At 40.4% G+C, this 17,160-nt stretch overlaps 1 pseudogene; it reads left to right on the top strand.

Moving 5' to 3' along the window:
* Positions 1–15,271: 15,271 nt before the first annotated feature.
* Positions 15,272–16,456, top strand: LOC136507778 (uncharacterized; annotated as a pseudogene).
* The last annotated feature ends 704 nt before the right edge of the window (positions 16,457–17,160 follow it).

Below are 17,160 nucleotides of genomic sequence, written 5' to 3' on the forward strand. Positions count from 1 at the left end.
AGAGTCATAAAGATGGGACTATATATAATAGACATCAAAGCTTGTAAGTTGGACGTATGCAAACCGTTGGTGGGAGTCATCCAAAACTGTCCATGCATCATCAGTTTATCATGACTGTACTCATCCAAAACCTTCATGCATTAAGCATCACGGTTTTGTTTGCTAGCTTAGTGCCACACTGCCAATGTCATGTGAGTTCAAGGAAATGCAGAAGGGGCTGCTGAAATGATGTCACTATATATGTAGTCTAGTGTGAATTTGCCATAGGGGCAGTCAGCTTAGCCGACTGGGTGAGTCGGCTAAGCCGACTCTGGGCAGGCGAGCCGGCTGAGCCGACTTTCTCGGACCAGGCGCTGTCCACCTTCTTTTTTGCTTGTTTCTTTGTTATTTATATTGCACCAAATATTTTCCAGCATCCCTTGGATGCTAGGAACTTAATGACATAGTCCAATTTACATGTTGAGACACTTTTGAGTGTCAACAGAACCGATATCACTATATGTGATTTATCGTGAGTCCGGATAGGTTTTGCTACTGTGGAATAAAAATAATTATCAATGTAGTCATCATCATTCATCAACATGTTAATTTGCTGCAAACGATCTGCAGCAGCAGCAGCAGACGGCAAACTCTTGCCTTGGCTGGCCATCATAAGTATGGACTAAACAAGACTAGGCATGAGACTAGCCATCAAAATGCACACAAAAAAAATGTTATGTCTCCTGTTCAGTTATGTTGCTGAGAACCGATGCAGTGAACTGAATTGCATGTCTGAACTGAAACACGAACTGAACTTTGTTCCAAGTATGTGCTGCTGTTGTTGTGGTTGCAGTTTACAATTAGCACAATTTAGTGTTGCACAATTTTGTTTTCTAGTCACTACCCATGTGGCATAAATATTTTTAGCAAAGATGAATAGCCATTTTAACAAAGAAGAATAGTCAAACAAATGAAACAAAAAATCAACGCAAGCAGTGGACCCAGCAAGTGGGGTCAGGGGGGGCGCTCTTCATACTCTGTACCCTTGCCATGGCAGGCCACCGACACATCATGCGGATTGGAGTTCGATATCCGAAACAGAGGTTTAGGAGCTTGGAGACGCGGTGCCAAGCAGACGTGCATATATCAGATTTGGGCAGGGCCAACGAGATTGAAGGAACAGTAGTGGTTATCCGGAGCCGTCATACATGGGAAAGTCCATCTTTTGAAGCCGTGGCATCCTGTCATTGTGGTGACACTCCATGAAGCAGTGTGTGTCATTTTTGCCACTGTCCTTATGCAAAGTTGGGGACGATAGATGAACCTGATGGATGGCAACGGCGTGGGCGTCTATGATGACCATAATGGTCGCCTTCTTCGTCGCTTCGCACGGCGGTGGTGGTAGAAGCTAGGATCCTGCTAGAAGCTGATACCAAAGGTGTTACGGCATGGGGTTCGATAACAGAGAGGGACGGGAGAGATTGACATAAATACTTCTTTATTAATTCCTTCATTAATTCTTTCACAGTTACAATCTTAGCAAGAAATAAAAATCCCTCACACACTAAACTAAGCAATCTACTTCAATCATAACCTTGTCAAACTCCTAGCATGTCCTAGGTGTGCTCCCGCGCTGGTCGCACATACGACACGCATCTTTGTGTTGCACTTGTGTCACCAGATATAGTTTTTTCCCCATATGACACGTTTTGGAATCATTAATGATGGAATACCTTAGAAATTTAGATGATAGAGAATGACCATTTTACCCCGCGTAACACGATTTACCATAGTTAAGGATGGAATGATGTAGGAATTTAGTTGACAGAGAATGGTAAATCAACCAATGTTTGTGCTTCACCAAGTTAGTGGCTCACAATAGTATTCTTGTTTCCTCCAATATTTCATAGCTCTCCCTACCAGTCTGCCAACATATATCTATAACAACTATATAATAGTCATGAAGATAGGATTATATATAATAGACACCAAAGCTTGTAAATTTGGACGTATGCAAACCGTTGGTGCGAGTCATCCAAAATTGTCCATGCATCATTGGTTTATCATGACTGTACTCAAAAACCTTCATGCATTAAACATCAGAGTCTTGTTTGCTTAGTGCCACACTGCCAATATCATGTGAGCTCAAGGAAATGCAGAATGGGCTGCTGAAGTGATGGCGCTATTATATATGTACTCTAGTGTGAATTTGCCACACTGCCAATGTCGTCAGTTTAGATTTGCCACCCCTAGCATGAAAAGTTGTACCACTATATGCAACTTTCTATGGCTCTGGCGGCAGCAAATTCTCATCTTGGATATGATAGCTATTAAAGATGAACTGAACTGAACTGGACTATGCATCTGGCCAGAAGTTGGCAGTATCAAAATGTACACTTGTGGCGTTTACTCCTCAGGTGCTGAAGTGCATGTCTGAACTGAAACTCTACCCTAACTCCGGTGACCCAAAGGATCCTAAAACGATTAAAATCAAGTGAGATCCCTCTGCTAATGGAAAATAAAGCTAAGTTGAAACGTACATAGGTTCTCTTTTAACAGAAACATTCCTAGCTGCATACGGATGAGTACTTACTGAATTGATACACAAATCTACTAGATTGCCACCAGTTGGTGGGATAATACACAAATCTACAGGATCCCAGGCAACTCAATCCACTAGCAACAGACAGCGGACTGGCACCTACTTATTTCATTTACCGAAGAACTCCATGCTCCGGCGTTGGAGCTCCCGCTGGTACTCCTCCATCTGCGCCTCCGTGTACCCAGACACGTCAGCGTACAGCAGGCTGTTGGCTGCACTCCTGTACGAAGAGGGAATGTGCAGTCCTGAGTTCAAAACATGGGATTAATTAGCTGGAAAATAAACTAGCTAGTAGTTCATATGCGGTTATGCCAATCTATCACCCACCTGGATCAAATCCCTCTGCTCATGGAGCATACAGCTAATATGTTGAAATAATCATACACTACGTGAAAAATGGTTTGTAGCAACGGGATAAATTTTTTGTAGGGGCGGCTGGTGATGGAGCCGCCCCTACAGTGGAGTGCTGGAGACCCACTGGACCAGCCGCCCCTACAAATGGAACAGTAGGGGCGGCTGGTGATACGAGCCGCCCCTACAAATGGATCGGATTTGTAGCGGCGGCTCACTCACCAGCCGCCCCCGGTATTGTTATTTGTAGGGGCGGCTGGTGATTGAGCCGCACCTACAAATGCCCTACGTACAGTACCGAGTCACCCAAAATATCTACTGCCCTCCTCTCTCTCTCTCTCTGTCTCGACTCTTCCAGTGTTCCCTTCTGTCCATCCGCCGCCCCCGTCCTCTCTCTCTCTCGCAACTGCACTCCGCCCGTGGCCACCTCCTCCCCCGTCGCGATGCCCGTCGCGCTCGTGGTTTGCTCTGCTGTTCGTGACCTCGTCAACCATGCGCGAAGAGCGCAGCTCCTTCCCCGTCCGCAACGAATAATAATCCTTACAATCTATCACCCACCTGGATCAAATCCCTCTGCTCATGGAGCATACAGCTAATATGTTGAAATAATCATAGCTACCTACTGAATTAACATAAAAATCTACTACATTGCTTAGCAGTTGGCTGAATAATAATCCTTACAAGATTTCAGAGAAATTAACCCACTCCCAGCAGATTGCAGATTGCTAACTATTTATTGAAGAAGTCATGCGCTGGGTGTACCCTGGACATGTCCTCTATCTGCTACTCCATGTACCCGTCCACGTCGGCATACGGCAAATCCGTGCAAGTATTGAAGACCTACATTTTCGAAATCATGATTCAACTGAGGCTCCCACTACTACAAAAAATGTTTGTAGCAACGGGGCAATATTTTTGTAGGGGTGGCTGGTGATGGAGCCGCCCCTATAGTGGGCATGCTCGGGACCCACTCACCAGCCGCCCCTACAAATGGCACAGTAGGGACGGTTGATGATACAAGCCACCCTTACAAATCGATCGATTTGTAGGGGCGGCTCACTCACCAGCTGCCCCCGGTGTTGCGATTTATAGGGGCGGCTTAATCACCAGCCGCCTCTACAAATCATACTTGTTCATCATTGATCATCATGAACAGTTGTGGTTTTTCTTTTTAATCTCTGGGTAAAATTTGTAACTAGTCTTTCTCCCTCATACTAACTCCAAATGTGATGCTTTTTTTCTAAAATTTTCTAAAATCATGCCCTATCAAGTTACTGTGTTGATTTGGTCATTCTTTTCGTTTGACAAAGTTTGAGCAATTTAAATTTTCAAATTTCAAAAAAATGAAAAGTTCTAACAAGATGTCACCAAATGATTTTAGCTGAAAAAGTGATGAATACCAAAGATGTATATAACTCATCAAGATCTACAACTTTTATTTTGGTTATTTCTTCATCTGACAAAGTGATAGTAAACATTGTTCATAAATCAACGTGTCTCTCATATAGTTCATGAATCTATGAATGATATATGAATTTGTGAACAATGTTTACTAACACTTTGTTAAATGAAAGAAGTGACCAAAATAAAAGTTGTAGATAGTGATGAGTTCAACAACTTTTATGTTCACGACTTTTGTAGTCGAAATCATTTAAGGTTTCAAAATCTTGTTTGAAGTTGCCATTTATTAAAATTCAAAATTTGAATTGTTCAAATTTTGTCAAATGAAAAGATGAACAAAATAAAAGTTGTAGATAGTGATGTGTTCAACAACTTTTATATTCATCATCTTTACGGCTGAAATCATATAGTGGTTGAAAATCAGGTTTGAAGTTGTCATTTTCTGAAATTCAAAATTTGACTTGTCCAAAATTAGTGACAAAGATAGATGACCTGACTAAAATGATAGAGCATGATTTTAGAAAATTTTAGGAAAAAACCATCACATTTGGAGTTAGTATGAGGGATAAAAACTATTTACAAGTTTCAACCACAGATTAAAAAAAGAAATCAGACCTGTTCATCATTGATCATCATGAACAGTTATGGTTTTTCTTTTTAATCTCTAGATAAAATTTATAACTAGCCTTTCTCCCTCATACTAACTCCAAATATGATGATTTTTTTCCTTAAATTTTCTAAAATCATGCCCTATCAAGTTATTGTGTTGATTTGGTCATTCTTTTCGTTTGACAAAGTTTGAGCAATTCAAATTTTCAAATTTAAAAAAAATTACAAGTTCTAACAAGATTTTGAAACACCAAATGATTTCAGCTGAAAATGTGATAAATACCAAAGATGTATAACTCATCAAGATCTACAACTTTTATTTTGATTATTTCTTCATCTAACAAAGTGATAGTAAACATTGTTCACAAATCAACGTCTCTCGTATAGTTCATGAAACTATGAGTGATATGTGAATTTGTGAACAATGTTTACTAACACTTTATCAAATAAAAGAAGTGACCAAAATAAAAGTTGTAGATAGTGATGAGTTCAACAACTTTTTTGTTCACAACTTTTGTAGTTGAAATCATTTAAGGTTTCAAAATCTTGTTTGAAGTTGCCATTTATTGAAATTCAAAATTTAAATTGTTCAAATTTTGTCAAATGAAAAGATGACTAAAATAAAAGTTGTAGATAGTGATGTGTTCAACAACTTTTGTATTCATGACTTTCTTATTTGAAATCATTTAAGTTTTCAACATCTTGTTTGAAGTTGTCATTTATTGAAATTTAAAATTTGAACTTTTCAAATTTTGTCAAATAAAAAGATGACCAAAATATAAGTTGTACATCTTGATGAGTTCTACAACTTTGATGTTTACAACATTTTCATTTTAGATCATTTTTTGTCTTAAAATTCAATTCGAAGTTCACAAATTCAAATTTTAAATTTTTTAAATATTTTTTTATTTTACAAAATAAAATGTATCATTATATCTATATATATAAGCAAGTAATTTTTTATGTGTACGGGAAAGTATAGCAAATTATTTTTATTACATTTATATATACATTTACACATTTATAAAAAATATGCAGAAGTAATATTTAAAAATGTGGAAATATTTGTAGGGGCGGCTGAATCAGAAACCGCCCCCTATAAATGCATTTGTAGGGGCGAGTGTCTTTAGAGCCGCCCTACAAATGACTCTGAGTATATATTATGGAGCAAAGTCGGCCCACCTATCCCTCCCACCTAGGCAACCCCTAGCACAGTCGAAAAATATATTCTCCTTCACGAAGCTTCTCTTCCCCTCGACTCTCTTTCTCTCCTCTATGCTCTCTCCCCCTCCCGACGTGAGCAGTGTCCAGGGCAATGGCGGCTGGCACGAGTGGGTCAACGGACGCTGCAACCGCCCTCCTCTTCCTCCACGCCTCTCCCCCCTCGCGCGCCCTCCCCCCTTGCGCCGCAGGGGCACGGCAACGGTGGCCCCGGCCAAGTCACCGGTGCAGTGGGCGGTTGGTGGCCGCCCCTGGCTGCAGGGGCCCCAACGGCTGCCGTCCCCGGGCACGGCGCCTATCGATGGTCGCTGGCTCGGTTGCCCCCGATGCGACATCTCGTCTGCTCCATGAAACCCTAGGTGCCTGTCTCTTCCTCTGCCTCTGCCTCTGCCTCTCCCTCTGTCTCAATCTCTCTCTCCGGATGTGGTGCTGCACCGGCGGATCCCACCGCGGTGGCCTGCCTCTGGTGCGGTAGGGCCCCTGTAGTTGCCCCACCTGTGGGCTGGCGGCTGCTGCACCCCCAACGACCGCTCATCCCCCTCCCTCTCTCTCTCTCTCTCTCTCTCTCGATGTGGGGCATATGCATGGTGGCAAGGTCGATTTCGCCCTACATCTACTGTTCTCCCCCGTTCTGTTACCGATCTACAAGGATGCTTCTTATTTTTTTGTGTTGTGTAGCCTGAAATGATTCCATAGCTAACATTCAAAGTTATATGACCAGCTATTTAAACAGAGGTAAATTTATCAGTTTTGCCTTGCTAATATTGTGGAGTTCATGAAAGGGATAACTTTCCCATGCTACCAGCTGCCAAATAATTTTGATTGCGGATTCTGGTGGTGTGCTGGTTCGGGTGCTGTGCAGTCAGGTTTTAGTCTACATTTCTTTACTTTGGTAATCACAATCATTTTTTTGCTTAATTTGTCGACAGGTATCGCCTGCTTTTTTTCCTCATTATGTAGGAACTAATATATGGCTTTGACCAAGAAGCAGCTGCTGCAGTCATGGCATGCTTGGTCTCATTTAAGGAAGCTGAGGTAATCGACGACATGTATTAAATTATTTTACCATCAGCACATACATGGCAGATGAACTTATTTCACTTGAATCAGACAATGCCGAATGTAGTATGTTCTGGGTAAAATTTCCATTTTGCACTAAGGCTGCCCAAATAGCTTCTGATTCTGTTTTGCTTTCAATAATTGTATCTCAGTATGCTTGTTATAAGTACCAACAGAAAAAAAAATGGTACATGTCAATGGCTGATTTGCTTCTAATGCATGTAATCAATTGGTATAAATGATTATATATTGTTTTGATGTCCATCAACAGCACGGCAGAGATTTATATTACACATTGGCAAGCAGCATTTGCTTGCCAGTTTAAGAAGACAAGCAGCATGGACCTTATTAAGCAAATAGTCCTCTTATTTGTTAAATGCTCTGTAGTCCTACTTCATTGTAGTCGTGCATTGAGTTTGTTTGATACTTGTATGCTCTTGGCAACATTGAAATCATGTGCCATCTCTTATGAATTTTTGGCCTTCTGGGGTGGTCTTCTCGGTATTTCTTCAATTATTTTGCAGGAACCCCAGCCCATTGATTGGGAGTACTACAGAAAAGGAATTGGATCAAAAGTTGTCGATATGTACAAAGAGGCCTACGAAAGTAAGTAGTAATTTCCCTCTTCATCTTACTCATGTTTCTGCAAACTGTTGCGCTATTAAATTGCAAGCAATCTGGTTATATTATTTTTGGGATTTACAACTTGCTATCTTTGTTTAACTTGGAATATTGATTAGAACGCTAGATGCAACTTCCTTTTTCTTTGTATGGAGAGAAAGATCTATAGTAGTATTGTGTAAATAAAGGGTGCTTCATGTGTGCATTTGAATATCACATATTTTTTAGATACCATATTATTGGAGATATTTTTGGTAGAAAATTTCAGCTGAAACTAGGCAGTTCTTACTGGTCTTTGTAAATGTGCTACTAATAATAGGCTGCATCCATGGCGCATTGCAACATTGAACTCTAAGATGGACCTAGATCTAAGGCTTACCATTACCAAATGGGCTACTAATAATGCTGGTCGGTGGCATGAAATGTCATATAGTGCATATATGTACTGAAAGTTCAGACAAATATTTGTTAAGATGCTCAGTCCAGTGGTCGGCAAATTTATCCAGGACGTTTGAGACGGCCAGGTTTTGGTTATGCTGCAGTTCAGCAACTAAAGATTGTACTTCCTGTATTAACAATTACATGATTTAGTTTTATTTCTCAGTTTTATTCTTGCTTATGTTACATATGAGTTTGTTGATTTTCACGTCACTTACAGGTGTAATAGTTTATCTGTCATTCTTCTCTACTGCTCCAGGCTTCTGCAGGTAGATTTTGTGAAGTTATGGAAGAGCTCTTTTTTTGGCAACTAACTTCTCTCGTGCATGTGTCTTATGTATCTGCCAAATTGGAGGTTGCACACGGCTTGAGGCTTTCTTTAGCTGATAGCAGATGTCGCCTAGTAACCGGCTGTCCAAAGGTTAATTTTCTTTATGTTTTTTTTATTTACTCCAATATATGTGTCTTTGGTTGTAAAATTGGAGGTCTTTTATTTGCTTGCATATCTCATAATTCTGATCACTATTTCTGCTTCCTATCCAAAAATGATGTAGATCAAGGAATTTAGGGGTACATGATCCAGAGCTGAATTTTATAGTTCCATAACTAGGCCATTTGTTCTATCAATTAGCGCTCTGCCCCACATTTTTTTTAGATGCAGCTAGGCACACACACTGAGGGCTTTAGTTGTATACCCACATTTTATTTACTTCTGTTTCTTCTCAATTGCGGCTTCAAATAACTTGGAACTCATTAACAGTGCCCAAGTTTTTGTGAATTTGGGAACAACACTTTAGCTCCATATGTTACTATCTTATTTTTTTTAAGATTTTGTTTAGGCTCTCTTTAGTTATATACCCACAGTTTACTAACTTGTGTTACGAGCCCAGTTACTTTGGAGGTGTGTTTACTAACAAGTAAAGTTAATCAGTTAATTATATTTTTGCAGGTGTGCATGAGCTGTCCAGTGTGAGTGTGCACGAGCCCAATTACTTCATATCGATTCTCAAGACGTATACATATCGACAATCCTCATTAGCTTATATGTTCGTATACTTTGGTAGAAATCCTCAGGACCAACACCTCGTGCTCTTGTGCTTGTGGTCAGATTTGAATTATAAAAAATTTAAATTTATAATTCAAATTCGATCTACACACACACACACACACACACACACACACACACATATATATATATATATATATATATATATATATATATATATATATATATATATATATATATATATATATATATATATATATATATATATATATATATATATATATATATATATAGGGAGAGGCTATTCAGTAGCCGGCTACAAAATAAGTTATTATGTAGCCACCTCCATTTACTATAATTTTATATACTAATTTACCATAATATAAATACATATTTACGATAGTTGGGTTACTATAACACATGGGGATATTTACCATAACGTTATATTAAACCACTTAGTAAGGAGTTACTATAATCTCGTAAAATAACATAGTAATTATCGTAACTCAAAGTGGCTATAGAATAAGTTATTCTGTAGCCAGCTACAGGATAGTAGTTATATATATATATATATATATATATATATATATATATATATATATATATATATATGTGTGTGTGTGTGTGTGTGTGTGTGTGTGTGTGTGTGTGTGTGTGTGTGTATCGAATTTGAATTATAAATTTAAATTTTTTAGCGTAAAAATGTATTGTAGGGGCGGTTCTAGACTGAACCGCCCCTACAAACAGGTATTATAGGGGCGGCTGGTACTACAGACGCCCCTACAAATCTGTTTTGTAGAGGCGGCTGATGCGCTCCTACAAATCAATTTGTAAGGGCGGTCTAAGAACCGCCCCTACAAATGCATGATTTGTAGAGACGGTATGGTAGGGGCGGCTGGCTAAACCGCCCCTACAAATCACCTGGAGCCGCCCCTCCAAAAGGTTTATGTAGTAGTGTCCGACGTGGTAGGGATTCAAGTGTGCAGGCATCTGACACATGGTAGGAATTCGAGTGAGTAGATGACCACTTGGGGGAGGTGTTTGCGGCCAAAGACAAAGTCCATACGCTGGTTCAAATCGAGGTCGGCTTAAAAAAACTAGGTCTTCATGAATATGAACTAAATCCATTGTTTTTTATGAAAGATCGAAATAAAGAATAAAGGGAAACGACACTTGAAAAAATTATTTGCCATATCTATCTGATTCTTTATCTTACAAAGAAAAGACAAAAACATTTATTATGGAAAGATGGATTATCATTTATTCTTAGTTATAAACATATTGTGATATACTAGCTATGCCACTATCACTATACCCACATACGATTGGGTATGTAGTATATGATTAGGATTTTCATAAAGGTTAGAGCCAAGACTGCTCCAAGGGAAATCGAAGGTTCAAACAAGGCAGAACTTGACTTATGAAGGTTTGAAGCCAGAGGCTCTACGGCTAATCGAAGGTTCAGACAAGATAGTACTTAGTCAAATGCAGTTGTTTACTGTTTTTCCCCATTAAGGATGGAATATTGTAGGAATTGTGTTGGTAGAGAATGGAATGTCAGTCAATATAATGTTTATGGTTCACCACAATAATAATGGAACATCATAGGGAATGGCATGTCATTCAATGTTGGTGGTTCACCACATTAAGGATGGAATATCATAGATATTTAGTCCATAAAGAATAGAATGCCACTCAATGTTGGTGGTTCACCAAGTTAGTGGCTTACAATAGTATTTTTCTTTGGCTGTTGCTGCAAGAGAATATTGCTAGGCGTTGCAAATGCTTCGAAGGAAAATGAGGATCTGATTAGAACTCAGAATGAAGCTGATGTAGCTACAACACAAGATGCTGGATATGAAAAATCTTTGGTTGCTTGATTGATCTTGAAGCCAGGAAAGGTAGCCCTAGTATATATTTCCGCATATATTATTATAATCACAATAGTATTAATTTCATTATCCTTGTTTTTTGATTTGTTGGATTATTGTGTATATTTTCTTCTTGGTGTTATTCTTTTCATCTGCACCTTAATGTTTCATCGTGTTACAGATAGAAGCCTTGCGAAATACATCCGCACTCTTGCACATATGGAAGACCCAATCATCCAGGTACTCAAAAGAACATAGGTGACTGCTTATAAACTCTCCTTTGGGTGTGCTATTGATTGTTTATGAATCCAGTCTCCCCGATGTTTGTGCTTCACCAAGTTAGTGGCTCACAATAGTATTCTGGTTTCCTCCAATATTCCATAGCCCTCCCCGGCAGTCTGCCAACATTTCTCTATAAATAAGAGTCATAAAGATGGGACTATATATAATAGACATCAAAGCTTGTAAGTTGGACGTATGCAAACCGTTGGTGGGAGTCATCCAAAACTGTCCATGCATCATCAGTTTATCATGACTGTACTCATCCAAAACCTTCATGCATTAAGCATCACAGTTTTGTTTGCTAGCTTAGTGCCACACTGCCAATGTCATGTGAGTTCAAGGAAATGCAGAAGGGGCTGCTGAAATGATGTCACTATATATGTAGTCTAGTGTGAATTTGCCATAGGGGCAGTCAGCTTAGCCGACTGGGTGAGTCGGCTAAGCCGACTCTGGGCAGGCGAGCCGGCTGAGCCGACTTTCTCGGACCAGGCGCTGTCCACCTTCTTTTTTGCTTGTTTCTTTGTTATTTATATTGCACCAAATATTTTCCAGCATCCCTTGGATGCTAGGAACTTAATGACATAGTCCAATTTACATGTTGAGACACTTTTGAGTGTCAACAGAACCGATATCACTATATGTGATTTATCGTGAGTCCGGATAGGTTTTGCTACTGTGGAATAAAAATAATTATCAATGTAGTCATCATCATTCATCAACATGTTAATTTGCTGCAAACGATCTGCAGCAGCAGCAGCAAACAGCAAACTCTTGTCTTGGCTGGCCATCATAAGTATGGACTAAACAAGACTAGGCATGAGACTAGCCATCAAAATGCACACAAAAAAAAATGTTATGTCTCCTGTTCAGTTATGTTGCTGAGAACCGATGCAGTGAACTGAATTGCATGTCTGAACTGAAACACGAACTGAACTTTGTTCCAAGTATGTGCTGCTGTTGTTGTCGTTGCAGTTTACAATTAGCACAATTTAGTGTTGCATAATTTTGTTTTCTAGTCACTACCCATGTGGCATAAATATTTTTAGCAAAGATGAATAGCCATTTTAACAAAGAAGAATAGTCAAACAAATGAAACAAAAAATCAACGCAAGCAGTGGACCCAGCAAGTGGGGTCAGGGGGGCGCTCTTCATACTCTGTACCCTTGCCATGGCAGGCCACCAACACGTCAAGCGGATTGGAGTTCGATATCCGAAACAGAGGTTTAGGGGCTTGGAGACGCGGTGCCAAGCAGACGTGCATATATCAGATTTGGGCAGGGCCAACGAGATTGAAGGAACAGTAGTGGTTATCCGGAGCCGTCATACATGGGAAAGTCCATCTTTTGAAGCCGTGGCATCCTGTCATTGTGGTGACACTCCATGAAGCAGTGTGTGTCATTGTTGCCACTGTCCTTATGCAAAGTTGGGGACGATAGATGAACCTGATGGATGGCAACGGCGTGGGCGTCTATGATGGCCATAATGGTCGCCTTCTTCGTCGCTTCGCACGGCGGCGGTGGTGGTAGAAGCTAGGATCCTGCTAGAAGCTGATACCAAAGGTGTTACGGCATGGGGTTCGATAACAGAGAGGGACGGGAGAGATTGACATAAATACTTCTTTATTAATTCCTTCATTAATTCTTTCACAGTTACAATCTTAGCAAGAAATAAAAATCGCTCACACACTAAACTAAGCAATCTACTTCAATCATAACCTGTCAAACTCCTAGCATGTCCTAGGTGTGCTCCCGCGCTGGTGATTGAGCCGCCCCTACAAATGGGTCAGATTTGTAGCGGTGGCTTACTCACCAGCCGCCCCCGGTATTGTTATTTGTAGGGGCGGCTGGTGATTGAGCCGCCCCTACAAATGCCCTACGTACAGTACCGAGTCACCCAAAATATCTGCTGCCCTCCTCTCTCTCTCTCTCTCTCTCTCTCTCTCTCTCTCTCTCTCTCTCTCTCTCCGTCTCGACTCTTCCAGTGTTCCCTTCCGTCCATCCGCCGCCCCCGTCCTCTCTCTCTCTCGCAACTGCGCTCCGCCCGTGGCCACCTCCTCCCCCGTCGCGATGCCCGTCGCGCTCGTGGTTTGCTCCGCTATTCGTGACCTCGTCAACCATGCGCGAAGAGCGCAGCTCCTTCCCCGTCCGCAACGATGGCGCTCTGGATCTCTAGCCTCCGGATCTCCTCCCCTTGCTCGACGACGGCCCAAATCTGCCCATAGCCGCAGCTCTGAAGGTGGAGCTTCATCTCCTAGGTGAGTGGCTGGCGGACCCTGTCTCCCTCTTCCTAACTCTCCCTCACCCTCACCCTCTCCCTCTCCCTCACAGATCGATCCTGGTGGGGCTTCTTCCGCAGAGCCAGCGGCGGTGAATCATGGCCGTCGCCTCGGTGGCCTCCTTCGCGCAATCCGGCGAGGTGGCGCGGTCTGTAACGGGCATCGCAGCGAGCCGTGTTCTTCATCCACGGCGGTGGCACGACGGGTCCTGATGCGCGGTGGTGGTGTCGGGGTGAGGACACGTCAGAGGCATCGCCATGCCCAAGCATGATGGCAGTGACGACGCCGAGCTAAGGTAAGAGGTCCCAAGGCCCAAACTTAGTAGAAATTAGGGTTTCCATTTTGAAATTTGGGGTAAAAGGGCAAAAATCATGATCTAGGGTTTCGGGGATTTGGGGGAAGTTTCAATTTGGCCGTGATTTGCAAATTCTCCTCCTACATGCTAATCCGAACCCTAGTGGCTTAATATGCACCGTCTTACATATACTGCTTTGTGATGAAAAAGTTTGATAGATAGAATCACATGCCTATATATGCCAGGAGTTGATAGGGGTATAATCTTACTGAAATTTTTATGGTATATTCGTTACTGTAGGTTGAAGATCTTTCAAGGATGTTCAGGCTCCTCTCTAGGATTAATGGTGGCCTGCCTCCTGTATCTAAAATATTCTAGGAGGTATCTTCTATGTTGTATTGCATTGCACTTTTAAACAAGTTCACTTCTAAACAAGTTCTATTTTCTATGTTGTATCTTCTAAAATATTCCAGGATGTAACACTGAGTGGGTCAAAGAGTTAATTTTGCTTAAGGCCTATCAAAAAAATTGATTTGAGGCTATTGACATCTCGCAGTTGTTCTTTAGTAAATATTTCAGTGAAAGAAATAACTAGCAAAGTGTATTCAGATTAATGATACAAGATTTCTCTGATATATCAGTGTACAATTTTATCTATAATACTGTACAAAAATAAAAAATGTATACAGTTACATTAATTTGCCGTGTCCTTGCAGGCTCGGCAACCTGCGGAGCTGACTGGTTGGTTTTTTATTTTCAAGAGCTGATCAGTAAGTTACAATAAATTGATTACTTACTGCAATTTAACCTTGCATTCTTGATGCTGAGCAGCTAAATATTTGTGGCCACATTTCAAGCTTTAGTCACTAGTAATTCTTGGACAGGTACTGCATTATCTGGTTGTAAAGTATTTTCTATATTTTTTCCATTTTATTAGCATGATCCTAAACCATAGATATATATATGGTTGTTGTGTTCTGATGTTATCAGTGGGTATCCTCTAAGCATTTGTTGAGTATGTGAGTAACGAATTACATCACAGTTCTAAGCAATGTAGCATGCCCTTGTAGTCACTTCTCTATTTGGCTGTCATTAGTTTTGCAGCACATGTATGTTATGATATACTCTTCTCATAAATGTTGGCTTTACTGCTTCAAGAACTCCATTTTCACCTTGTGCTTTAATCCTGTGCAATCTGAGATCATAAACTAGGCCTTAAAACTAAGCCATGAAACACATATTTGGTCCCCCCCAAACACACATGCTCCCGGTAGTGGTGTCCGGTTTTTATTGCCGGGGATCCTGGGACGGGGCCCTCCCTGGCTATGTAGCTCAATAGCAGATGGGAATGGGAAACAACGAAATGGCATGGTATGTTCATTATGTCTTGCTATTACTAGTGTTTCAGTTGTATTGACATGTTGTTGTCTTATATTTGATTGTGTCTAGTGCTATATTGCTGTTGTATATTCATGTTTGTTGAAAGTAACACTTAACTGCATGGGTTCCCTAATAAGACACTAAAATGGAGAAGCGACAACAGTATTTGCATCAAAATCCTGTGATTATGTCCGTCTAGTTTCCCATTACTTTTCATTTGGCCTAAAAATGTTTATTTCCTTCACTTGGTAGCAATGCTTTCACTTTCATGCACTTAAATAGTATAGATGCCTGGGATGGGTATATTGCTGCCACTTGGCCTACCTTTCTCTCCCTGATTTTGCCACGGTGACGGGGATGCCTAGGACTTGAAACACATTCTCCTGTATCTATATTGAATAGTTCTTCAGCAATGCACATACTTTAGGACGAAACTGTTTGCAGTGCTTATACATTTTCCTCCTCTTGCTCTATTGTCTGATTGTACCATGTTTTTATTACATTATCCACAAACTTTTGTCTTGACAAAGGATTCTGAGTCTATTATTCTTACAGGGAAACTAGTGCTAATAGAGGGTCTAAATCTCCTCCTCGAAATGGTGAGTTCTACCTACGTCTTTGTTATGCATTGAAAATAGTTTTAGCTCATGCTACAATTTTAAGCTGCTTCACTAATTGTTTGAAAAACTTGAACTGCAGATATTGGCAATGAGGAGCTTGATCAGCGCCAGAACAAGCCTAGGAGGTAAGATCCTTTTCAACATTTTTGACTTGCAAATCACTTGTATTTGTTACGCAATCTTATGCATGTTATGCTCTTGTGTTGCAGATACTCAGAGATGAACTTCAGCCAATGAGGCATCTTGTAAGGTGGACTGCATCTGAATAAGCTGCTTATGGTTAGTTACATGTTTCGTATTTTGTGTATCAACTTCTTTTTTCTCTGTGGTTAAACTTATATGTAGCTTATTTAATATGCAGGCCCTATTTAGGCCCTTTGTGATCTCCAATTCTGATCTGGAGCACTTTGGGTGGCTTTGGTACCCTTAATTATGTTAGGTAATGTCTTACTTTAATGTTTTTAAACATGTTTGGAGCTTATAAGAAAATGCATGTGTTTCGACAGAGGAATGTATATGATTCCGTTGTTCACTGTGCTTAATTTGAAATACAACATCATTGTGCACACCGTCCAGCTTATTTTTTTTCTTTTAAATCCCATTCATTAATTTCTTTCTAAGATATATTTGTACTTTGTTGAAGCATCAATTCAATGACTAGAAGGAATTTAGGAAGAAAATTGCATTGTCATTTGGTCTTGCTTGGAACATATTGTATAAGCTATCAATAACACTTTCTATCCTGATCGTGGTCATATTGGTCAGTGTGACTATGTGAGGTTAGGGGGTTTGAACTTGTTAGGGTGGACAAGTGGTTTAGGGAAGCTAAAATGATGGACTTTCCAAATGAAGCTACAATTGTATCTAAATTAGACTTGCACTGCTGTGTTCCATCAATTGATACTAGTTGTGACTCAAATGATACTAGTTGTGACTCAAATACCAACATTAATTCTTGGCATGGATGTTTCACATGGTTCTCTAGGTTGAATTTGAATTGTAAATTTAAATTTTTTTTGGCGGAAAAATGATTTGTAGGGGCAGTTGGTACTGTAGCCGCCCCCATAAATCGATTTATAGGGGCGGCTGGTGTTTCCAGACCGCCCCTATAAATTGATTTATAGGGGCGGCTACAGTACCAACCGCCCCT

Source organism: Miscanthus floridulus, chromosome 15 (assembly GCF_019320115.1).
Source record: "Miscanthus floridulus cultivar M001 chromosome 15, ASM1932011v1, whole genome shotgun sequence".
Classification (NCBI taxonomy): Eukaryota; Viridiplantae; Streptophyta; class Magnoliopsida; order Poales; family Poaceae; genus Miscanthus; species Miscanthus floridulus.